The following is a 25,959-nucleotide window of genomic DNA, read 5'->3' as shown; positions in this document are numbered from 1 at the left end:
GGGGAGCGGCTTCCCTGGCAGCCAGGCCGTGAGGCCTGGTAGTCTTGGGGTTTCTCGTGAGCTCTGGATAGGGAAAGCAAGGGGGTGAGGGTTACCTGCCAGGTCTGGACGAGTATCACGGGTGGGCACTCAGATCCGAGACGGCGGCGCCGCCACAGTGGAACCGACGGGTCCCGAGCCAGGTATTTTTCTTACCGGCTGGTAGGCGCTCGCGAAGCTGCGCAGGCGCACACGGCCTTGACTGGTGTGTCTCGGATGCACTTTACTCCTCACCTGCTGGCACTTGCCGTGCGCTCGCCTCCCACGCAGATGCTAGCTTGCAGGGTATCGCGCTTTCCGCTTTTGCTCTATTTAGAAAATAAGCTCCACGTAGGGAAGCCAAATTGGTTTTTTTCTAAGAGAATGGAGGAATACTTCACAAATAGAGTAAGCTTTGACGTACTTTCGTGCTCTAGTGAACACGTATGCCTCATATTCATTTGCGAGCTTAGTTCTAGCTGCTGCTTTTTTTTTTGAGACAGTCTCGTTCTGTTGCCCGGGATAGAGTGCCACGGCGTCAGCCTTGCTCACAGCAACCTCAAACTCCTGGGCTCAAGTGATCCTCCCTGTCTCAGCCTCCTGAGTAGCTGGGACTACAGGCATGCGCCACAATGCCCGGCTAATTTTTTTCTGTATATCTTTAGTTGTCCGGCTACTTTCTATTTTTAGTAGATAACAGAGTCTTGCTCTTCCTCAGGCTGGTCTGCAACTCAAACTCCTGAGCTCAAACGATCCTCCCGCCTCGGCCTCCCAGAGTGCTAGGATTACAGCGTGAGCTACCACGCCCAGCCTCTAACTTCCTTTTGAGAATCATCTTGGGTCTGTAAGGTAATTTGAATTCGGTGGCTCACGCCTGTAATCCTGGCACTCTGGGAGGCCCAGGCGGGCGGATTGCTCAAGGTCAAGAGTTCGAAACCAGCCTGAGCAAGAGCGAGACCTCGTCTCTACTATAAAAAAAAAAGAAATTAATTGGCCAACTAATATACATAGAAAAAATTAGCCGGGCATGGTGGTGCATGCCTGTATTCCCAGCTACTCGGGAGGCTGAGGCAGGAGAATCACTTGAGCCCAGGAGTTTGAGGTTGCTGTGAGCTAGGCTGATGCCATGGCACTCACTCTAGCCTGGGCAACAAAGTGAGACTGTCTCAAAAAAAAAACAAAAAAAAAAACCCCACTTAAAAATAATTAGGCACACCTGGGTTTGAAGGAGGTACTGGGCCATGGATTGACATCAAACGGGTATTAAGGATTTTTTTTAGTGTGATAAAGATGCCCCCAAACTGGATTGCGGGGATAGTTCCACTGCACGTTGACTAAAAATCATTGTACACTTAAAACGGGTGAATTTTACAGTATGTAAATTATATGTCCATAAAGCTGTTACAAAATATTAGGCAAAGCTGTTGTGTTTTCCTCTTTCAATTGACGTTTTGATGGTGAATTGGAATTTCTCCACTTCTGGCTGCCCAAGGAACAAACCAAGATTAAGCTTTTGTCCTAGGGAAGAATTGAAATTCTCAACTTTCTTATTCTGTGTGGGGAGCCCAGCATAGCATATAGCTCATTGATACCATACTTACCTTTCAAATACGTAACCCACCTGTGTTAAATAGTTCACTCCTGCAGGAGGCCAACTCTACAAATATTTTACCTTCAAGATTTCTGGGTTACGGGCCAGCGGTGGCTCACGCCTGTAATCCTAGCTCTCTGGGAGGCGGAGGGGAGCGGATTGCTCAAGGTCAGGAGTTTGAAACCAGCCTGAGCAAGAGTGAGACCCCGTCTCTACTATAAAAATAGAAAGAAATTAATTGTCCACCTCATATATATGTAGAAAAAATTAGCTGGGCATGGTGGCACATGCCTGTAGTCCCAGCTACTCGGGAGGCTGAGGCAGGATTGCTTGAGCCCAGGAGTTTGAGGTTGCTGTGAGCTAGTCTGACGCCAGGGCACTCCTCTAGCCTGGGCAACAAAGGGAGATTCTGTCTTAAAAAAAAAAAAAAAAAAGATTTCTGGGTTACATGGAGCCTTAGCCGGGGTGTGATATATTGAAAAAAAGTGACAAGTCTCAGGTTCCTCATCTGTAAAAATTTGAGACTAAGATCTCTAAATTTTCGATTGGTTTAGCAGGTAGAGCGATCCTTCAATGGTTTCCCATTGTTCTTAGGATAAAGAACAAAATCCTAACCCCAACCTCATTCTTCAGTACTCCATAAGCTTTTTGTGGGTGATTATCTGGGTTTAAGCCCCAGGTCTATTGATTCCTAGGAATTTAGGCAAGTGCTTAAGCTTTTTATATCTCAGTTTTATCATCCATAAAATTAAAATAACAATGACAGGACTGTTATAAAAAATAATGCATGTAAGGAGTATGGATCAGTACCTGGCTGTTGTGGGTTGACTTGTGTCCCCCTAAAATTTCTATGTTGAAGTCCTAACCCCCAGTACTTCAGAGTGTGACTGTATTTGGAGATAGGGACTTTAAAAAGGCAATTAATTTAAAATGAAATCATTAGGGTGGGCTCTAATCCAATATGATGGGTATCCTTATAAGAAGAGGAAATGTATAGTCAGGTACAGAGGGAAGACCATGTGAAGACACAGGGAAGAGACAGCTATCTACAAGCCAAGGAGAGAGACCTCAAGGTACCAACACCTGGATCTTGGACTTCTAGCTTCCAGAATTGTGAGAAAATAAACTTTTGTTGTTTAGACCACCCAGTCTGTGTAACTTTATTATGGCAGCCCTACTAAACAAACTGGCATATGGTGAATGCTCAAGTAATATTAGGTAGGACTTCTCAAGGACGCTCTCTGTGAACTATTAATAGCTCAGGGACCCTTAAAAATTCTTGCTGCCCCCAGTATTTCCCTTCATGGAACCTTTCACAGTTTGTGAATTACAGATTCTAATTACTGGCTATATTTTGTGCTAAATGGTAAGATCTATGAAAACACAGATAAGCCTATTTTACCCATCACTGTTCCCAACACCAGCACAGTTCCCTGCTTGTACACTTAAAATCTGCAACAAATATCTTTGACCAAATTAATAAATTGTTCAAAAAACTCCCAATATTCATTATTATAATACTTAGCATATATTAAGCCCTTACTTTATGCTAAGTGCTTGATGACATGGATTATTTGATCTGATCATAAATGCCTGTAAGGTGCTTCTTGTTACTTTTTTTTTTTTTTAAAGAGACGGGGTCTTATTCTGTCACCCAGGCTGGAGTACAGTGGTATGATCAGAGCTCACTGCAGCCTTGAACTCCTGGGTTCAAGTGATCCTTCCACTTCAGCCTCAGCTGGGTCCACAGGTGTGTGCCACCACACCTGACCAATGTTTTTGTTTTTTGCACAGATAAGGTCTTCCTGTGTTGTCCAGGCTGGTGTCAAATTCGTCAAATCCTCCCACTTCAGCCTCCCCAAAGTCTGGATTTTTTGAGGCAAAAGTCACCATTTTCCTTGTTTGCTGGCAAATTAATAAACTCTTTCCTTCTCAAACCATTTGTTCTCTTTCTGATGCAGCCTCGAAGACAAGTGCCAAGCTTTTCGGTAACAATTTACAAACTTCAAAAAGTTTGAAAATAAGCAATGTTGGTGAGGGTCAAAGAAATAAGACACTATGGTGGGAATACAAATTAACCTACTTGAAGACAATTTGGCAAAATAATATTAAATAAATTAATAAAGCCTAATGCTTTGTTGTATTTTGTGCCAGGCACCCTTCTAAACAGTTTTCATATATTAACTAATTGAATTTTCATGGCAACTCTATGAAAGAGGTACTGTTAGATAGGGGGAGATTGTGGCACAGAGTGATTAAGTGACTTTTGCAAGTTCACTCAATAAGTGCTAAACCAGCACTTGGCTCCAGGCTGTGTTCTTTTACAATATACTTTCATCAATCAAATGTCTAAAATGCAACTACTCGACTTACAAAGGAATATGTTTTACCAAAATATCCACACAGACAATTGAACAAAGGTATTCATTGCAGCATGGTTTGAAAAAGCAAAAAACTGAAAATAACCTGAATGTCCATTAGTAGGAGACTAATTAAATATATTTTGGTATAACCATAAAGTGGAAAACTATGCAGCCTATACAAAGAATGAGGAAGATCTATCTCTAAAGGGATGGAGGCCAAGAACATGATCTATTATAGAAAACGTTGCCTGTGTGGAGGAGAGGGTTCACAAGAGGGAGCAAGGCTGGCTTCTTAACTGCATTTGGTGCTGTTTGAATGAATGTTTTTACTTGTGCATGCACTGTTGCTTTAAAACAATTTTTTTTCTAGGTTTTAAAAAAGATTATGATGGCCAACAGTTTTGTAGTGCTCTCCACTTTATAATGGGCTCTCACATACATGAATTTCTTTGATCCTCAGTCTTCAAGGAAAGCCATACTCACCCCTGTCTGCAGAGTCATTTTACAGACATGATGCTATGTCATAGAACTCCATTTGGAATGGACTCTATGGAACATCGGAGCTGCTGTGGTTATGCTGCTTTTTTTTTTTTTTAAATCATTGTCAAAAGAAAAGAAGCCAAACTTTGCAACATAATTTAAAGAGGTTTGTTCTCAGCCAAATTTGAGGACCATGGCCTGAAGCCACGCCCAACAAGCCTTGAGCAAATGGACTTGCTGTGGTTGGGTTACAGTTTGATTTTATACATTTCAGGGAGACAGGAATTACAGGTAAAGTCATAAATCAGTACATGGAAGGCATACTTTGGTTTGGCCTGAAAAGGGAGGACATCTCAAAGCAGGGGCTTATAGGTTATAAGTGGGTTTAAAAATTGGGCTGGGGCGATGGCTCACACCTATAATCCTAGCAGTCTGGGAGGCCGAAGCAGGAGGATCATTTGAGCTCAGGAGTTTGAGGTGAGCTCAAACTGTGAGCCAGGCTGACACCACAGCACTCTAGCCTGGCAACAGAGTGAGACTCTGTCTCAAAAAAAAAAAAGAAAATTAAAAATTCTTTTAAAATAAAATTTAAAAAATTTTTGATAGTTACTAATAAATTGTCCTCCAAAAAAGCATACCAATTTAGATTCCTACCAACAATGTATCAGGGCACCCTTTTCTCTATACCTCATCAGATCTGGATATCATCAAACTTAAATTTTTGCTAATTTGATGGGTGAAAAATATCTCATTGTTGCCTTATTTTGCATATCTAATTACTAGCCAGCATCTTTTCATATGCTAATTGATCATTTGTTATTCATTTTCTTCTGTAAGTTGTTCACATCTGTGGGGGATATTTTGATTATTTCTCTGGCATCCATCCCACACCCTGTCCAATTGTATGGCAGAAATTCCATGTGGGTGGGATGAACCACACTCCCAACTCTAGGGTAGACCTCTCCAATCCCATTGCCATAATCTAATCAATTTAATCCAGTCCTCATTCTCTAAGTGATTACATTAAAGAAGCCCTTCCATCCAGGCCAAATCAAATCAGGCAGGAACGACATGGTAGACACAGTGCCTGGGGCCCACAATCCTTTCAAAAGCACATGAAAATGTTTTAATTTAAAATCAGACAGAAAAAAATGAACTTTAAGGTGAAAGAAGATATTTTTTAATATGTAATATTAGTATGCTCATCTTTATCTCCAATGTAGTCATAAATTATAATTTTAAAAATATGTTTTATGGAAAAAGGGGTCCACAAAGGCACAAGTATCTTGGGGTACAAAATACAGGGAGTACATTAGATACAAGTATCTAGGGCCCAGGAAAGTCACAATGTGGCCCTGCAGTCAGGCCCTGCCATTCCCTTTGTCTGGGGCTTTAGAACATGGCAGGGAGAAAGGACTGCTCTGGGGGTGGGGGAGGTATGCCACTGTGAGGCCTGAAATGGCTGCAGCCACTTTGCTATCACAAGGGAAGCTGACATACTGAAGAGAACAGAGTAAAGAGGAACACTGAAAAATGCAAGCAGAGCTCTGAAGCCTCATGCCTTTGTGCTTAAAACACCTAATTTTTTTTTTTTTTTACCAAGTAATACTGCATGCATTCAAACTTATTTAAAACTGAGGGTTCTCGACCCCATGCTCCACAGGTTGCCTCCCCAGACACAACCACCTTCAACTCTTCTGGATGCTTCCCTGATATTCAACTTTATGTCTCTCTCTATAGATAGATAGATAGATAGATAGATAGATAGATAGATAGATAGATAGATAGATGGATGTATATATCTTTATGATTGCTGTGTCCTGAGTTTTCAGTTTTAGACACTATTGGCATCTCACTGTGCTAGATGTAGCTCTCCCATTCCATCACTGCCTATTCCTCCAATTTCTCAACATAGATAATACCACAGTTTTTTAGGAAATAAAAGTCAATATTTACATTATTCTTTTGCAACTATTGTTTACCATTGAGGCATATAGTATATAAACAAGTCTCCTTTCATGTACAACTAATTTTCTTAGAATTACTAATTGTCTTGTTTATTCCTACGCCAGTTTTCATAGGTCTATTGCTAATTTTCTCCACATGTCAAATATTTCTGTCTCATGCCTAGCAATAACATTTTCCTCATGCTCAATCACACCTGCCCTGTTGTGTGTGCCTGCCTTGCTATTTTCTTCCCAGAACCCTCTCTCCTCCTGCTCCCACAGGCACTGGTAGGTGTCCACCTTGCTGCAGTGCTGTTACCCTGTGATTTCTGTTTGTCCCCCTGCACTGCAGGCACTTATTCCTGGATCCCAAGTCTTCCCCCATCACACTCTATCATTTTTCTGGAGTGCACCTTTATAATGGCTTTGTAGAATGGGGACAAGAGAGTTGGATTTTTTTTTTTTTAGTTCTTAAATGTCTGAAAACATCCCTATTTGCTTTCCTTACTTAACTGAAAGTTTGGCTGAGTATAAAATTTGAAGTTAAAAAAACTTTTCACAAACACAAGAACTACTGTGCAACCCAGCCACTTGTAGGCATTTACTCAAGGAAAATGAAAACATGGGTGGGTGGGGCAGGTAAAATAAAAGAAAATGAAAACATATGATGTTCAACAAAGACTTGTACATGAGTGTAATTTATTTGTAATAACCCCAAATTGGAAACAACCCAAATGTTCACCAATAGGTGAATGGATACACAAATTATCGTACATCCATATAATGAAATACTACTCAGCAAAAAAAAAAAAAAGGATTGGGCTATTGCTACACACAACAATATGCATGAACATCAATCTTTATATTGATTGAAAGAAAATGGGAAAATAAGACTACATATTATAAGATTCCATTTATATAAAATTCTAGAAAATCAAAACAAATCTATAGTGACAGAAAGCAGATCACAAGTTGACTGGGGGAATAGGGTAGAAAGAGAAATAGATCTATTTCTAGTGTACAAGGACACTTCTGTGTATAAAAGTTCATTCACTTGAATTTTTGTTCTACCTACAAGATTTCTTCAACTCAGGTTTTGAATATTTTATTTTAGCTATCTTTTTTTCCCGTTTGTTTTTCAGTTTACTTAAATCAGGGAAGAAGGAAGCAAAATAGTCCCACCATTCAGGAATTTTTAAACTTAATCTTTCTGATGTGAATCTAATGCTTTACTATTCCTTTCCACTGTGCTGGTATCCTAAGTTGAGAGCCTCTTTTAAGTTGATTTTTGCAGGAAACAACATACCTTCTTTGGTTAGGTACGGTGGCTCACTCCTGTAATCCAGCACTCTGGGAGGCTGAGGTGGGAAGATTGCTCAAGGTCAGGAGTTCGAAACCAGCCTGAGAAAGAGTGAGACCCCATCCCTACTAAAAATAGAAAGAAATTAGCTGGACAACTAAAAATATATAGAAACAATTAGCCAGGCATGGTGGCGCATGCCTGTAATCCTAGCTACCTGGGAGGCTGAGGCAGGAGGATCGCTTGAGCCCAAGAGTTTGAGGTTGCTGTGAGCTAGGCTGATGCCATGGCACTCTAGCCCGGGCAACAGAGCAAGACTCTCTCAAAAAAGTAAATAAATAAATAAATATCTTCTTTAAGCCTTCATCTATAAAACAGGCATAACGAAACACCTATTTCAGAGGTTTGTTGTGAAATTAAAGATGTAATAAATGCAAGGAACTTTGAACGGTACTTGGTAGCTACCGAGCATCTAATAAATGCGTGTAATTATCATTATTATATTATTTTATTATTACTGTGCCTTCTAGAGGGAAAGTAAATCAATACATGTAACCATCTTTCATGTTTAACCAAAATTTGTCCTTTTATGCTTTTTTTTTAGCTACATGAGCCTGTGCATATTCTTTTTGTTTAAAAATAATGATAGCTACATTTTACTGCATGTCTACTAGGCAGTTGGGTATATATTATCATGCCTTTTTGTTATAAAATATTTCAGACAAGCAAAAGGTAGAAAGAATAATATAACAATGTCCTGTGTAATCACCATCCAGTTTGTGAACAAAGACATTACACACGTAGTTGAGACCCCAGTGTACCCATCTCAAGTCAGTCTCCTCACTCCACTGAAGAGGTAACAGTTATCCTGAGTGTGGAGTTTATCATTCTCATGCATGTGTTTATTCTCTTACTACACAGTATTCTTTATGTTTAAACTGGTGTTTGAGTTGGGTTTTCTGTTGTTTGCATTTAATGCAAGGATACAATGTGTTTTGGAGGAGGAGTTGTTCAGTAGTACTGAAGAGTAGAGATGCCGAGGACTATGAAGTCTGAGAAGGTGCCTTTGAATTGGGATTTGTAGATACCGGTAATTATTGCCTTCCAAGACAGTAGTTTCAGTAGCATATGGGAGGGGCAGTGCAGAGCTCAATTACAAGGAGAGAAGAAAATGAGATGAGAGACATCAGGGGCACTGAGTCAAGGCCACCACTGGGAAATCTGGCAATAAATGGCAAGTGTCAGGACAGTAGTGTGAGAGGAAAGCTGGACACAGGGCAACTAGCCTTAGAGGAAAGATGAGAGTACACGTCCACACTGAAGGGAAAGCACAATAGGTGAGATGTATTCAAAGAGATGAGTAAACTCCAAGAAGAGAGGCGAAGGACACCGTGCATGCAGGGGCCAGTGCTTGCTTATCTCCATGTCTCTAGCCCCTAGCACAGGTCCTTCCTCATAGAAGGACATCAGTAAATGCTGGTTAAATGAACATATGGATTAAACAGAGAAGGCAAATTAGCTTTGGAAGAGGGAGGATACCTTTCCTCAGAGAAGAGCATAAAGAAAGAGGAAAGATGAAAACCAAAATATTTTGAAATGGATATGAGGCCATTTCAAAGTTATTGTGCGATAACTTTCACTTTCTCAGTCAAGTAAAAGACAAGACCACTTGCTGAAAGCGGGAACTGAGGAGAATGGATCCAGCAGATGATACTCTGATGGTTTTTCACTTACATGAACCAGCTGAAGCTCCTTGGTGTCTTTGAAGCAGCAATTCCAATTTTGGGGTGGAACCCACAGACATAAAACCATCAGTGCCTGAGGTTATATAATATGTACAAGGATATTTATTGCAGTTTTGTTGGCTAAAACCTACAATCTGGATGCTCTCAGTAGGTGAATGATAGAAAAAAACCCATGGTACCCATTGCAACACAGTAGCTATTGTATTAATGCCAGTCTAAGTCTAATCAAAATAGAGAAACCACTTAATAATTTGAACAGAGACCTTCAATATTCAGAATTATTAACTATAATAGGGGATTAGAGTAATGAGGGATTGTCTGATAAGAAATAAAGAGAATCCTAAAGAACACAGGGAGCAACCACTATCCCTAACTAGACTTGAGTTAGAGCATCCAAGGAAGAATCTCCCGCCCTTCCACTGAAATCCAGACCTTGTTGGAGAGGACACGATTATGGCTCACTAAGTGACAGAAGTCAGTGGAATCCACTGGCAATCCATCCTCTGAAACTTGTTAGATATCTGCCTGTGCTGGGGGAAGCTGTCTCACTGTAGGTCCTCTTCTACAAACCCCCTAAGGGAGAGTGCCGGGAGGAAGCTGCTGCTGGTGTTGCTGACTGCCTTGTGCTGCAGGAGCTAGAGTGTCACTGGCCTCTGAGTGGAGGTTATTTTCAGATTCTTGGTGATCATCAGAGAATTTCAGGACAATTTCAGAGTGTACCATGTAAGCCAAAGCAAGCAGCTTTTATGGAAAGCAAAAGTGAAAGTATGCTCTCACAAAAGAGAGGCAGCAGGCAGGCTTGAAAATAGCAGCTGCACGGAAAGGAAGGGGTTTTTGGTTTTAAGAAGTTTTATTAATTGAGGAGAGGAATATTTAAGGCCAAGGGATTGGTTTTTACTAAGGATTTGGGTAGTAATTCCTAGAATTAGGTTTCCTCCCATTTTCATACTTTATGTAGTTGTTTTGGAACTGTCATGGTGATTTCAAGGGTGGGGAAATTTTAAAACCATAATGCAAATGATGTCGGTATTAGTCAAAGTTTATGTAAGGTGATCTAGATAGCTGACAAGTCAGGTGAAGTTGGTTCTTGTCTGTGGTTATCAGCCCCGCTTAGTTAGACTTTAACACTTGCACCCACTCTGCAATCCCCGCATCTGGTCTCAGCCCTGCCTCCCAGTCTGTTACTCTAACAAGAGGACTAAAGATGCCAAGGGGACTGCCGCAGCCTGCCAAGGGAGCACACAGGAACCAGGAAGCAAAATACTCTCTTCTTCACCACTGTCTCTCTAGCGCCCTCTAGTGACAAAGTTTCAGTGTCACTTGCAAAGGAAAAAGATTTAAAGGGCCCAGGACTATTTCTCACAGAGCAGTCAAAAAGGGTGAATTTGGAACTGAGGCAATAAAGTGAGAACTGGCATAGTTAGATTATATGTATGAGGATATTTGTTGCAGGATTATTTGTAATGGCTAAGCCCTGGAAACAACCTGGGTGTTGTCAATAGGAGAATGACTAAAACTATGAATATTATGGCAGCTACTTAGAAAATGTGTTAGATATGTATCTATTGCTTTATGGGCTTTGGTCAAATGAAAAAAAGCAAGTTTTTGAGAAATACATACGATTCTATTTTTGTAAAGTGAGCAAGGATTGAACCCTTGTAGATATTTAGGTGTGTTTGAGTACGATGGAGTGAGCAAGAAAAAAGGAGATGGAAAGGAAATAAAAAGTGAAGTAAGAAAAAAAAGTCCTCAGCAAAAATACAGGGAGAAAACAATGGAAAACTAGTACAAAAATGAATTAAGTATATTTTTTGCCAAGTGATCTTCATACTGACAAAAAAGTGGAGATAGCTTAAATGTTCTGCTATAACAGAGAGTATATTAAATTAATCATGGTGTGCATATATAATGGATACTCTATAACCACTAAAAATGGTGTTGTACATGAAATAGTGTTCAATATTATTAATAAGTGAAAAAAGGTGATAAGTATAAAAAAGGATATACAGTTTAGTATGAGCTCATCTGTTTATATGTTTATATATTCATAAAATTGCTTAGATGGATCCCCCCAAATGATAATGGTAGTTATTTATGGTCACAAGATTGTGGGTGCTATTCCTTCCCAGTTTTGACTTTTAAGTAATCTTTTAATTGGAGTATAACAAACATACTGAAGAATGAACAAATCACAAGTGTACAGATGAATTTTCACAAAGTCAATACACTCAAGTAGGCAGATTAAGGCTTTTGGGGACAGGCCCAGAAGCCTCTTTCTGGTCACTACCCTTCCCCCAAGGGACACCACTATCTTAATTTCTAAAAGCATAGGTTCATTGTGCCTCTTTTTGAATTTTATATAAATGGAATCATACAATATATGCTCTTTTGTGACTTCTTTTGCTCAATGTTATTATTCATCTATATTTCTGTGTATACTTATATGTCATTCATCCTTACGTGTGTAGTATCCAATGCATGGATATATCACAATTTATTTCTTGTTGATGGAAATTTGCATTGTTTCTAGTCTGGAGCTACTATGAGTTGTCCTGCTATGATCATACTTCTTTTTTTTTTTTTTTTTTGAGACAGAGTCTCACTTTGTTGCCCAGACTAGAGTGAGTGTCATGGCATCAGCCTATCTCACAGCAACCTCAAACTCCTGGGCTCAAGCAATCCTTCTGCCTTAGCCTCCTAAGTAGCTGGGACTACAGGCATGTGCCACCATGCCCGGCTAATTTTTTCTCTCTATATATTAGTTGTCCAGCTAATTTCTTTCTATTTATAGTAGAGACGGGGGTCTCGCTCTTGCTCAGGCTGGTTTCGAACTCCTGACCTGGAGCAATCCTCCCGCCTGGGCCTCCCAGAGTGCTAGGATTACATGCGTGAGCCACCGGGCCGGCCTAATTCTTACAATTTATGAGACTAGAATTGTTTCTATTTTACAGTTAAGAAAATTGAAGCACAGAGAGGTTAAGTAACTGGCTCAAAGTCACATAGCCGAACAGCAAGGATTTGGATTCAGGCACTCTGCTCCAGACCATGCAGACTCAACTATCTTAACTACTATGTTTCAAATCCTATGTATAAAACGAGTATTTAAAACTAAAATATCATCACCATACTATCTATAAAGGCATACTTTTTTTTAAAGGAAGAAAAAGGCTGGGCGTGGTCACTCGTACCTGTAATCCTAGCATTTGGGGAAGCTGAGGTGGGAGGATCACTTGAAGCCATGAGTTTGAGGTTGCAGTGGGCTATGATGATGCCACTACACTCTAGCCCTGGTGAGAGAGCAAGACCCTGTTTCCTGTCGGAGTGTGGTTGCTCACACCTGTAATCCTAGCACTCTAGGAGGCTGAGGCAGGCAGATGGTCTGAGCTCAGGAGTTGGAGACCAGCCTGAGCAAAAGTGAAACCCTGTCTTTACTAAAAAAAAAAATAGAAATTAAATGGACAACTAATATATATATATATATATATATATATATATATATATATATATATATAATTGGCTGGGCATGGTGGCACATGCCTGTAGTCCCAGCTACTCAGGAGGCTGAGGTAGAAGGATTGCTTGCGCCCAGGAGTTCGAGGTTGCTGTGAGCTAGGCCTGGGCAACAGAATGAGACACTGTCTCAAAAAAAAAAAAAAAAAAGAAAAAGAAAAAGGCCTTGTTTCCTAAATAAATAAGTAAGTAAAAAAATAAAGAAAGGGGCCAGCCTGGTGGCTCATGCCTGTAATCCTAGCACTCTGGGAGGCTGACGCGGGCGGATTGCTCAAGGTCAGGAGTTCGAAACCAGCTTGAGCTAGACCCCATCTCTACCAAAAATAGAAAGCAATTAATTGACCAACTAAAAATATATACACAAAAAATTAGCCAGGCATGGTGGCACATGCCTGTAGTCCCAGCTACTCGGGAGGCTGAGGCAGAAGGATTGTTTGAGCCCAGGAGTTTGAGGTTGCTGTGAGCTAGGCTGACACCATGGCACTCACTCTAGCCTGGCCAACAAAGCGAGACTCTGTCTCAAAAAATAATAATAATAAAGAAAGAAAGAAAAGGCAAAGAAAAAGCCTAACCCACAAAGATCCTTAGTCTCTTGTCTTCCTAGAACCCCCCTGGACAGGAATTCAAATATGGACCTGAACTGAGTTTAGGGGAACATCTCTTCAGCCTGGAAGGAGGAGTCCTTGACATTTTTCAGTAAGAATAATAAATAGCCTTTGGGGTTTAAAAGATTCTGAGAAGCCTTGACACATTGTGATTACTTGGCCCTTGTACTCAAACATCCCCAGGGATGAAAGTTTCCTTTTCTAACCACTGGAAAATTCTTACTTCTCTTGGGTCAAAAACCTGCCTTCACTTCTGCCCCTCTCTTGCCCCTAGAGCTGTGCTCTGAAGCCTCCAGCACAGAACTGCCTCCTCTTCTCCTTCCCTCCCTTCTTACTCCCCTGCCCAGTATTCAGACACCTCCCTGTCCCACCGAGATGTTTATGTATTTATGAAACAGCTGCATATCCTTGAGCTCTTCCCCCTCCCCTAGGCACCCACTGAGTGATGAACCCAGGCCACCCAAAGGAGGAGTGCATTATTTCAGTTGGAGCAGTTCTGATCTGTGTTGTCTCCCAGGATGGGAACAGGACAGTATTTCCCAAACTTAAATAATTTCAGAAGCTACCTTATAATTTTGCCATTCCCATTTATCATCTATACTAGTTAACTGCTTATTTTTCTTCATGTTTTTAAAAATTTTAAAAAGAAATCTGGGGCTTCCGTACCACTTGACATAAGTAGAAGGCAACTGTAAAAACAAATGCAATAAAATGATTAAATTCTGACTAGATACAGTTTTAAAAGAAATTAGCAAATTAGAAAGTGTTGGAACAGTACTAGCAGAAATTAAGACTTCCTTTTGAGTAATTTTCTTTTGAAAAGGAAATTTTTTATTCTAATAATAATAGCAACAGGAACTGACATATGTAAAGTGTTTAGTGCTCAGTAAATGATTTAACGTTAGAAATGACTCAACGATGGAATTCCTAGATTATTCTGTCTTTCCTTTGAGGAAATAGAGGCAGCAGTGCGGGTCTTACTTTCATGAGAAGTGGCTGGAGCGAGGATTCAAACCCAGGATCCAAATCCAGAGCCAAGGTTTTAGTAACGACAAAATTCATGTGCCACCTAAAGTCACCATTTTGGAAACCACGGGGGTGCAACGTAGTATAATGGAACTTGCTGAGAATAAAAGGCGGTAAATCATGGTGGGCGGGGGTGGGGACTGGGATTAGAGGGAAGCCTTGGAATAGGGTTGGCAGATAAATTACAGGACATCAATTTAAGTTTGGATTTCAGATAAACAATTTTTAGTACCAGTATGTAGCAACTAGTACGTAATTTGTTGTTTTCTACATTCAAATTTAACAAGAGGTTCTGCATTTTTATTTGCTAACCCTGGCAATCCTATCCAGGAACCAAGGGCGGGATTCCAGCAGGAAGTTTAGCCCCTGGGAGGGGCAGACAATTAGAGCCTCAGCGAGAGCCTGTGGTAAATCCAACCGCTGTCACTAGGCGGCAGTAGAGAACTGAGCAGAGCGGAGGGCGGGGCTGGCGGTGGGGAAAGAGGAGCAGCTGGGAGAAGGAAGGGCTTGGGGGCTGCTCGAGACCCTCATGCAGCATCGCAAATCAAATCAGCACAGGACAGGAACAGGCAGCTCACAGAGCACGGCTTATAGGTGGCTAATAAATACGAAAAGATGCTTAGTCCCACTCATAGTGAAACGGACCTAAAATAAAATGAGTGATTTTCCATCTCTCAGATTGGCAAAAATTAAAATATCAACAAAGATTAATAATTAATACTGTGATGTTAAAAAGTGTAAGAAAATACCATGTGAGTAGAGACTGGTGGGCCATGTTTGGACTAATATCAAAATAAGAAGTGCATGTGGCCATTGATCACTGATTTAACCCGTGGATATTTATCTGACAGATCTGCTGTCTCTTGGATGTGGAGACATATGGAGACATAGGTACAAGGTGGAGCTGGGTGTTAGCCCTGAAAGCACCTTGGGTATCAATGTTGACTCTGCCAGCGGTGGTGTCACTTGACCAGTGGGAAGAGAGAGAGGAAGCTCTGGCTTAAGGAGCTGAATGTTACCCACACTTGTCCCCCACCCCAATTTCTTCCTCCCAACTATATTTATCCAATATGCTCTAAGAAGCAGCAGTAGAGAAACTGCAGATTTTTACAACCACCTAGACCTGATGCCAAATCCTGGTTCTGCCCCTTACTTGCTGTGTGACCTTGGCCTAGCAACTTTACCTCTCTGTACCTCAGCTCCTTATTTTCACTCTTTCAATCCTACATGTATTCAAAGCATTTATTGAGAATTTACTAGGCACTGGAATCCCAAGGTAAACAAGACAAAGTATTAATTCCTTATCTCTAAGAGCTTTCAGGTGTGAAGAGTTGTTGGGGAGACAGACAGTAAACAGGAATACTAATACATAATGTCACATGGGAATGGTAGTAGGTACTATAAAGACAATAAAATACAGTAAAATGATAGAGTGGTCAGGATTGCTGCTTATATGTGAATGGAGATGGTAATCTCTACTTCGCAAGGCTGATATAAAGATTACATAAGATGCCATATATGAAGCACTTAGCATTGTTCCTGGGACAGAGTATTAACAATGGTAACAATTATTGAGTACTTGTTATGTGCTAGAAACTGTTCCAAGTGCTATAGGTAGACTAACTCATACAGTGAGCATATTTTACAGATAAGGAAACTGAGGCACAGGGGGTTGACAGAGTGTAGAATTGTGACTTGAACCTTGACATTCTGGTCTCAGAGCCTATGTTTTTAACTGCTTTGTTAAATATCAGTGTCTCTTTCTTTCCTATCTTGATTTATGGAGGAGGGAGGGTCCCAGAGAAGGGCATGTTCAAATCTGTGGGAGGTGTGGCGGGTTGGAGGCCAGGTGGGACATACCTTGTGAAGCAAATACAAGGGCATCTGGAAGATGAGTAACCATGTAACCTGGTGGTGCTGCTACATGACAAAGAAACTGAGAGTTGAGCATAATGGAGTCATGAGATAATGGCATAAATAGGGTGTCTTAATTGGCTTGGGTTGCCATAACAAAATATAGCTGACCCTTGAATAACATGAGTTTGAACCATGAGGGTCCACTTATACATGGCTTTTTCTATAAATGTATTGGACATTTTTTTTAGATTTGTGACAATTTGAAAATACAGACAAACTGCATAGCCTAGAAATGTCGAAAAAATTACAAAAAGGTTAGGTATGTCACGAATGCATATATGTAGTTACTAGTCTATTTTATAATTTGCTACCATAAAAATATACAAATCTCTTATAAAAAATTAAAATTTATCAAAACTTGCACAAACACAGACCATACATGGCACCATTTGAAGTTGAGAGAAATGTAAGCAAAGGTAAAGATGCAGTTTTAGAATTAACCGTCGTACATACTGTACTACTATAACAATTTCGTACCACCTCCTGTTGCTATTGCAGTGAGCTCAAGTGTTGTATCTGTTTAAAACAGTGTGTGATGCTAATCATCTCCAAGTGAACAAGTCATTTCTCCAGTAAATTACAAATGGCAGTATAAAGTGATCTGTCACAGTTCTTGTGTATTTTTCATTATATTCAGTGTAATGTTGTAAATCTTGAATAACACCATTAGACTCATATGAAGTGTCACTAGTGATCTTGGGAGTGCTCCCAAGAAGCAGAGAAAAGTCATGACATTATAAAACTTGAATTGCTTATATGTACTTTAGATTGATGTCTGCAGCTATGATTGCCCACCAATTCAAGATAAATGAATCCAGTATAAGAACCATTGTAAAAAAAAAAAAAGAAGAAGAAAAGGAAATACATGAAGTTGTCACTGCAGCTATGCCAACAGGTGCAAAAGTCTTGCACTTTTTGTGAAATACTTTTCTTTCTTGTATTGAAAGTGCGGCTTTTGTGGGGGTGCAGGATTGCTGTTAGAAGGGCATGCCTATAGACTCTAATATGACCTGAGAAAAAGTAAAGTCATTATATGACAGCTTAAAGCAAAAGGAAGGTGAAGAATCTAAAGCTGGAGAGTTTAAGGGCAGCAAAAGATGGTTTGTCAAGAAAACAGGAGAAGCATATTCTGCCAACCAAGAGATTGCAGATGAATTCCCAGATGCTATTAACAAAATCATTGAGGAGAGAAGATATCTACCCGAACAGGTTTTTTTTTTTTTTGTTTTTTGTTTTTTTTTTTCAAAATCATGGCTTGTTGAAGCGAACAGGTTTTTAATGCAGACAAAAATGCCCTATTACGGTGTAAAAAAGTCATAAAGGACATTTATTAGCAAGGAAGAGAATCAAGCACCAGGATTGAAGGCAGGAAGGGGCAAGCTAACTCTACTGCTTTGTGCAAATGCAGTCGGGTTTATCATCAGGACTGCCCTTATCTGTAAAGCTGATAATACCTGAGCCTTGAATGGAAAAGATAAATGCCAGATGCCAGTCTTTTGGTTGCACAACAAGAAGGCCTGGACAATGAGAACTAATTCTCTGGATTGGTTCCATCCATGCTTTGTACTTGAAGTCAGGAAGTACCTTGCCTGTAAGGGACTGCCTTTTAAGGTTCTTTTGATATTGGACATTGCCGCTGGCCACTCAGAACCACATGAGTTCAACGCTGCAGGTGTTGAAGTGGTCTACTTGCCCCCAAACATAGCATCTCTAATTCAGCCTCTCGATGAGGCAGTCATAAGGGCCTTTAATGCTCCATTACAGACAGTACCTTATAAAAAGGATTGTCAATACTATGGAAGAGAAGAAGCCCAGTAGAGAGAACATCATGAAAGTATGGAAGAAATACACCATTGAAGATGACATTGTTATTATAGAAGAAACTGTGAAACCCACCAAACTCAAAACAATAAATGTCTGCTGGAGAAAACTGTGTCCAGATGTTGTGCATAACTTCATAGAATTTGTGACAGAGCCAATCAAGGAAATCACGAAAGATACTGTGGGTATGGCAAAAAAGGAGGAGGGGAAAGGGTTTTAAAATATGGATGTTGTAGCGGCTGGGTGCTGTGGCTCACGCCTGTAATCCTAGCACTGTGGGAGGCCGAGGCGGGAGGATCGTTTGAGCTCAGGAGTTCGAGACCAGCCTGAGCAAGAGTGAGACCCTGTCTCTACCAAAAATAGAAAGAAATCAATCAGACAACTAAAAATATATAGAAAAAATTAGCCAGGCATGGTGGTGCATGCCTGTAGTCCCAGCTACTCGGAAGGCTGAAGCAAAATGATTGTTTGAGCCCAGGAGTTTGAGGTTGCTGTGAGCTAGGCTGATGCCACGGCACTCTAGCCCGGGCAACAGAGCGAGACTCTGTCTCAAAATAAATAAATAAATAAATAAATAAATAAAAATGGATGTTGGAGAAATTCAACAGCTAGTTACACTGCATAGGCATTAACAGGAGAGGACTTGATGGAGATGAGAGCTTCCAAACCAGTGCCAGACGATGAGGAAGAAGACATAAAAGAAGCAGTGCCAGAAAACAAATTGACATTAGACAATCTGGCAGGAGGGTTCAGATTGTTCAAGATTGCTTTTGACTTCTTTTACGACATAGATCTTTCTATGATATGGGCACTGAAACTAAAGCAAATGGTGGAAGGATTGGTACCATATGGAAACATTTTTAGAAAAATGAAAAAGCAAAACAATGAGAACTCTAGAATTATTTTATTTTAGTGGTACAATTCCATTTTCAGGCCAGCCCACAGAGCAATAATGAACTATCGCTGTCCTGCAGGAACATAGTTTGAGAACCATTGCTTTACTATGTACCCATTGCCATTCTTATTAACCCCTTAACTACTCATTATCAGTAACCTTTCTCCTTCTGGCCATAATATCCAGTCCTACCTCTCTCTCCTCATCATTTTTAGAGCTCCTCCCTCAATGGGACCCCTACAGACTGAATAGCATGGTTAGACATTCATTCATTTATTCAACAAGTATTTATTGAGCACCTACTATGTGCCAGGTACTATGTTAAACACTAGTGATATAATGGTAACCAGAAACAGGCATGCTCTCATGTCTTATGGAGCTTATAAGCAAGTGAAGGAGCAGATAATAAAATTAATTGATTGAGCGTATAATTACAAATTGAGATGACATCTGCCAAAGAACAATTTGATATAGGCACTATGAGAGCAAATATTGAAGGCAGTGGTCTTGGTGCTGTCTGAAGAAACAAGTGAAATCAGCTTTACTGGTAAAGTGATTTAATCAAGCCAGGGAAATATTAGGGAATTAGTCATAAGTTGGTAAGTTTAACCTCTTATGATAAACATGGTATGTAACCTTGAGTACATTACTCAATTGCCTACAACGAACATTTTAACAAAAGTAGTTTTCTATAAAAAAAATTTATAGTCTCAAGGATGCGAATAAGTCTTGAAATCATTAAAGCCAACCTGTCATATTACAGGGAAGTAATTCTTTGTCATTCTCAGTAAACAAACTTTGAAACTATCTTCAACTGTGTGGCTTAAATAGCAGATATTTATTTTCTCATAGTTTTGGAGGCTGAATGTCCGAGATCAGGGTGCCAGCATGGTTGGAATCTGGTCAGTGCCCTCTTCCTGGCTTGTAGATGGTGGCCCTCTTACTGAGTCCCCATATGGCAGAGAGAACACTTTGGTGTATCTTTTTGCTTTTCTTTTCTTTTCTTTTCTTTTCTTTTCTTTTCTTTTCTTTTCTTTTCTTTTCTTTTCTTTTCTTTTCTTTTCTTTTCTTTTCTCTTTTCTTTTCTTTTCTTTTCTTTTCTTTTCTTTTCTTTTCTTTTCTTTTCTTTTCTTTTCTTCTTTTTGAGGGCTTAAGCCATCCTCCTGCCTCAGCCTCCTGAGTAGCTGGGACTACAGGCACCGCCACCATGCCCAGCTATTTAGTAGAGACAGTAGTCTCACTGTTGCTCAGGCTGGTCTCGAATGCCTGACCTCGAGCAATCTTCCCGCCTTGGCCTCCCAGAGTGCTAGGATTACAGGCGTGAGCCACCGTGAGGGCCTCTTTCTTTTCCTATAAGGTCACTAATCCCATTATGGGGACTCCACCCTCATGACCTCATTTAAACTTAAATTAGCCTCCAAAGTCATCATCTGCTAATACATTGGGTGTTAGGGCTTCAGCACATGAATCTAGGGGGACACAGACATTCAGTCCATAACAACTCAAGTTTATAATGACAGGATATAGAAGAAATGTAGTTTCACATAAATTTAACAGTAACTGATATGTAAAGCTCCGTTCTTTTCATAATGTGATCAAGATGTAATGGCTAGCTGACACTTTGTCATCTGCAAGCACCTGTGTCAAAAATCTTCTTTTTAACATTCCTCAATAGAGGAACTAAGGCTTGTGGCTTCTGGCTTCAGATATAATTTCTTTTTTTTTTTTTTTTGAGACAGAGTCTCACTTTGTTGCCCAGGCTAGAGTGAGTGCCATGGCGTCAGCCTAGCTCACAGCAACCTCAATCTCCTGGGCTTAAGTGATCCTACTGCCTCAGCCTCCCAAGTAGCTGGGACTACAGGCATGCGCCACCATGCCTGGCTAATTTTTTCTACATATATTAATTGGCCAATTAATTTATTTCTATTTTTAGTAGAGATAGGGTCTCGCTCTTGCTCAGGCTGGTTTTGAACTCCTGACCTTGAGCAATCCGCCTGCCTCGGCCTCCCAAAGAGCTAGGATTACAGGCGTGAGCCACTGCACCTGGCCTCAGATATAATTTCTGACCAAAGCTGATTGAAGAATTATTTGGGGTTTATAATTTTCTATTTCTTCATATGCAACCTAGGGACAATCTCTTAACCTGCTCCTATGAGCCTCAAGTTCCTCATCTGTAAAATGGAGGTAATGATAGTGCCTATGTCGTTGTCTTCATCCATTTCATTCTGCTATAAGACAATATCACGAAGTGGGCAATTTATAATGAATAGAAATTTATTTGGCTCATGGTTCTGGAAGCTAGGAAGTCCAAGGACATGGCCCCGGCTGCTGGCAAGGGCCGTCCTGCTGTGTCATCCCATGGTGGAATGCAGAAGGCAGAAGGGCAAACGCGTGTTTAGCATGTGTGTGGAGGCAAACTCATCATAATATCAGGAATTCACTACCTTGATAACTAACCAGGTCCTGTGATAACGGCATTAATCCATTCACGAGGGCAGAGCCCTCATGACATATTCACCTCCTCAACTTCTCACCTCTTAACACAGTTACACTGAGGATTAAGTGTCCAACACATATTTTTTGGGGGGATATGTTCAAATGGTAGCAATCATAAAGGTATTGTGAGAATTAAAAGAGAAAATATATGTACAGTACCCAGCATAGTTTCTGGAATACAGCAAACACTAGAAAATATATGCTATTATTGTAGGAAATGGAGCTTGTAGAAAATTAATTGCAATAGAAATATGATCTTTACATCACACTTAAGTAAAGAATGTGCATGGTTATTTATTAGTGTTCTTCATATTTGTCACAAAAGCAGAAATTCTTCTTAGAGGGTAATTTGACAATTTGCTTGGAGAACAATTTATGAATCATAAATATAATTATTCCCTTTGGGGTTTAATCATCTTCTAAGAAAGAATTTGTCCTAAGAAAATAATCAAAGATGTGGGCAAAGGTTTATGTACAGGATGTTCATTACAGCATTGTTTATAATAAGAAAACAATTTACATATCCAAAAATATGCAGATTAAACTAATTATGATAAATTTACATTTTAAAAGCTGACATATGCATGTAAAACAATTGATTCAACTGTGATTATCTCTGGACTATGGCATTATAGGTGATTTCTATTATATTTCTATATTTTTAAGATTTTGATAATGAATATGTGTTACTTTCACTATCTTTTCTTTATATTAGCCTTATAGACAAAAATTTTTTCCCGTAAGTTTTGAAAAGGGCCATACTGGGATGACAGAATCCTGATACCAGAAGGAACTGAATGGGTCTTTATGCCTCCCTTCTATATTCGGCTGCCAACACTCCAGTTCAGATCTCCTCCATCCTTCTCGTGGACTATTGCTAAGCTTCCTAATTGTTTTCCTTGCCTTTGATATTGACTGTGCCATCTCATTCTCCACAGTGGTTGCTGCTAGAATGAGCTTTCTACAGTGAAAATTGGATTATTCACCCCCTTTCTGAAGATCTTCATGGCTCCCCATGGACTTTCTGCCAAAATTGAGACTCTTTAACAGAGCAGGTCCAACCACAATCTAGTCCTCAAATGCACACCTATTCCTGCTTCATTGCCCATCATTCTCCCTGGTACTCAAAGCTGCAGACACATCTAGTCATTCTTTCACATCTCTATGTCTTTGGATACATGCACTACCCTAGCTGGTAAACCCTGCCTATCCTTTAAGCTGTTAGATGCCCTCTTCCCTAGGAAGCCTTCTCAGACAGCTCCCTCTGCAGTTCTCTTTGGCTACCCTTTCCTTGGTGCCCACTTTATCTACTGATTTATTGATTCCTATTTCTGTCTCCCCCATAAGATGCACCTCCTTAAAGGCCATTATTTAATAACTATTTAGTAAGTGCTCGCATGTGCCAGGACCTCTGCTAGGCAGTGGCATTTCAAAGGATACATTGTTTTCTTCTTTGCCTCTGCTCAGCACCTAGCACATGCTTATGGGATGAATGGCTCAATGAGGTTATTTAGTGCCGAAGTTCTCAAACTTTGGTGTGCATATGAATCACTTGGGGAGCTTGTTAAAATACAGGTGTCAGGGCCCCACCTTAAAGGCCTTGAATCAGAACCTCCTGGGTGAAGTTTGGTCATCTGTATGTTTAACAAGCTTCCCCAGTGATTCTGATGCACTCCATAGTTTGGAAATGTTGAGAAGCCCCAGTTATTTTCAGAAAAGACCATGTCCAAGTCATTCCAGGAAGATAAAAGCCCACACTGAATTTAAGTTTCCTCGAAGGAAGGAAAACATTATTTATTAAATACTTATTAAGTATCAGGTGCCTTGTATTTTGGTGTCTTATATACTTTTCTCATTTAATTCCCACAGAAACTCTCTGAGGGAACTATTTATCTCCCCATTTCAAAGGAAGCTGAGGCCTCAGATTCATTCACTTGCCCAGGAAAAATTGTTGGTGCTGAGATTCGAACCAGGGATGACTGACCACCAAAGCTGTTCTCCTGACATCAGGCTGCCTTCCCTCACCTGCCACATGGCTGGCCTCTCTGCCACATGCCTCATTTTCCCTATCCCCAAATGCCCACCAGCAAACTGCTGCTGGTCCCTGATGATGGTTTGGCCAGGCCTAGGAGAAATGGGAAAAATAAAAACAATGCAACTCTTTTCACTAAGCTAAAGTCTATTTAAAAGATTGACCTCAATTCTGAGATTATTTTCTTCATTTTTAGGGTTAAAGTGTCTTTTCTTTTATGAAGTGATGGTGATGGCTGTTGACAGTTTGTTTCCTTTTTTAATGTCCTTATTTGGTAAAAAAAAAATAGGCAATGCTGGTTCAGTGTCAAAGGTTTTCAAAAATTTGCCTGGTTCCGGAAATCCCAAAATGTGGTTATTACTGCTTTCAATGCAATCCCTCTTCCTTGGGGTGAGCCTGTGTTCTTGCTGGCTTTCCCTGTGGCAAATGGAGATTACTCATAATACCTCTGCATGCAACGGAGGTTCAGATGCTTGTTGCAGAGTGTGTGGGGTGGGGTATGTGTGTGTGTGCATGCGTGTATGTGCATTAATAAAAAGAATGAGTTGAATTTTCAGTTCTGGGGGTAGAGGGGGAGGAGGGAGCTGCTCTGCACCCTTACCTTGCCCACTGCCTTCCCAGCCTGGCTGGCCAGGGTGGGAGCCATCAGGACTGGGGGCAGGGAGAGGAGTATGGTCAGAGCACCTACTTTTTTGTTCTCATTTAAACCCTATTGCAATACACAAGTATTGCATGTTCCCAGAGCCCACACTTTTCCGGACGGGAGGCAGAAAGCCAAGCTGGAGTAGGAAAGGCTGGAGTAACACAAATAAATCTCCTGACCCCTGCACAGCGTGCCTCAGCCTCACTACCCTTTGCTCCACTTCTGGTCTATTGGGAGGAATCTCTTGAAAGGCCCAGACAGCTCTCACAGTCCCTGCCCATTTTCCTGGTCTCGGGAGATCTGAGGAGAGACAGGTGGGGCGGAGGTGGGAAGCTAAGGCTGTGGTCATTGTGTCAGTCTCTCCTGCTGGACGGTGAGCTCTGTGAGGAGGGAAGGTCTTCGTTCATGTCTGTGTCCTAGATGTAGCCTGGCCTGTCATAAATACCGGTTACATGAATGAATGATTGTATCTGAGTGAGGTTAACTAGACAAAGGTTCTGGGCAGGGGAGATTGGGAAGATGGAGTCTCTGAGAGGAAGAGACAGGGAGGTCTGCTCTGGCCCATTATCCCAAGAATAGTCCTCAGGCTCTGGTGTTGAGGAGAGAATTACTAATTCAGAGTCCTGGGGCCTGATCGGTGAAATCTTCTAGGTATATTTTTTTTTCCCTGAAGGCCATTCTCCTGCCCAACCCCCAGACATATCTCCTTTCTTGTCACTACTTTCTCCTACTAACTTCCCAACACTGGGAAAGGAGCAACCCAAAGGGGCACCCCAGAGAGCTTAGGGTCTGGGCGGGACAGAGGAGGAAGGGACTAGTCAGTGAGAGGGCTGTACTTGCAGGATCACAACACAGGGACTTAACAAATACTTGGATTTCACAGAGCCTGGAACTCTGAAGCTTGGGTGTTAGAGGCCATCTAATCCCACACACCCTCTAAAAGAGATCTCTCCTGTGGCATCCGTGAATTGAACCCTAATAGGAGACCCTTGGTTTGGGAGCTTTACAGTTAGAGAAATCCTCTTGTGTCTCGAAGCCTGATGAGGCCCCTGTCAATAGGCAAAGGAAAGAAGAGTAGGCATCTTACGAGGGAGGGGCTCTGCTGGAGGACATGGCACATGCATTAACAGGCTTCCTTCCACACCACCCCTGCCAGCTTTGGGATTTCATAGAAAAGGAAAGTGAGACTCAGAGAGGTTAAACAATTCCACAAGGCCACACAGTAGATGAAGAGCCTTAAACCCAGTTTTGTCTGGCCTCAAGCCCCGAGGCTAACAAAAGAGCCCAGAATATCCTTAGTGACACCTCCTCACAGATTATCTCAAGATAGCATCAAAATTTAGGCCTAAGAATCTGGAGGAAGAGTTCTGCTAAAATCTTTACCCTTTAATTTTTGTTGTTGAGACACTCTCACTTGTTGCTCGGGCAGAGTGCCATGGCGTCAGCCTAGCTCACAGTAAGCTCAAACTCCTGGGTTCAAGCAATCCTTCTGCCTCAGCCTCCCGAGTAGCTGGGACTACAGGCATGCGCCACCATGTCCAGCTAATTTTTTCTATATATTTTAGTTGGCC

The 25,959-nt window shown here is 40.9% G+C and overlaps 1 protein-coding gene across 2 annotated transcripts in view; it reads left to right on the top strand.

Moving 5' to 3' along the window:
- Window positions 1–23,884, top strand: part of MISFA (mitochondrial sheath formation associated) — a 51,842-nt gene extending 27,958 nt beyond the window's left edge. Inside the window, exon 3 of one of the 2 annotated variants that reach the window (XR_001157944.3) lies at window positions 23,583–23,884. The gene's annotated coding sequence lies outside the window, so the exon portion shown is untranslated. Of the gene's footprint in view, window positions 1–3,403; window positions 7,930–23,582 lie in introns of those variants that run through there. The other variant, XR_001157946.3, reaches the window with a different exon arrangement.
- The last annotated feature ends 2,075 nt before the right edge of the window (window positions 23,885–25,959 follow it).

Source organism: Microcebus murinus, chromosome 4, assembly GCF_040939455.1.
Source record: "Microcebus murinus isolate Inina chromosome 4, M.murinus_Inina_mat1.0, whole genome shotgun sequence".
Taxonomy (NCBI): Eukaryota; Metazoa; Chordata; class Mammalia; order Primates; family Cheirogaleidae; genus Microcebus; species Microcebus murinus.
The sequence above is the reverse complement of the archived record's forward strand: the minus strand, read 5'-3'. Positions and strand labels throughout refer to the sequence as shown.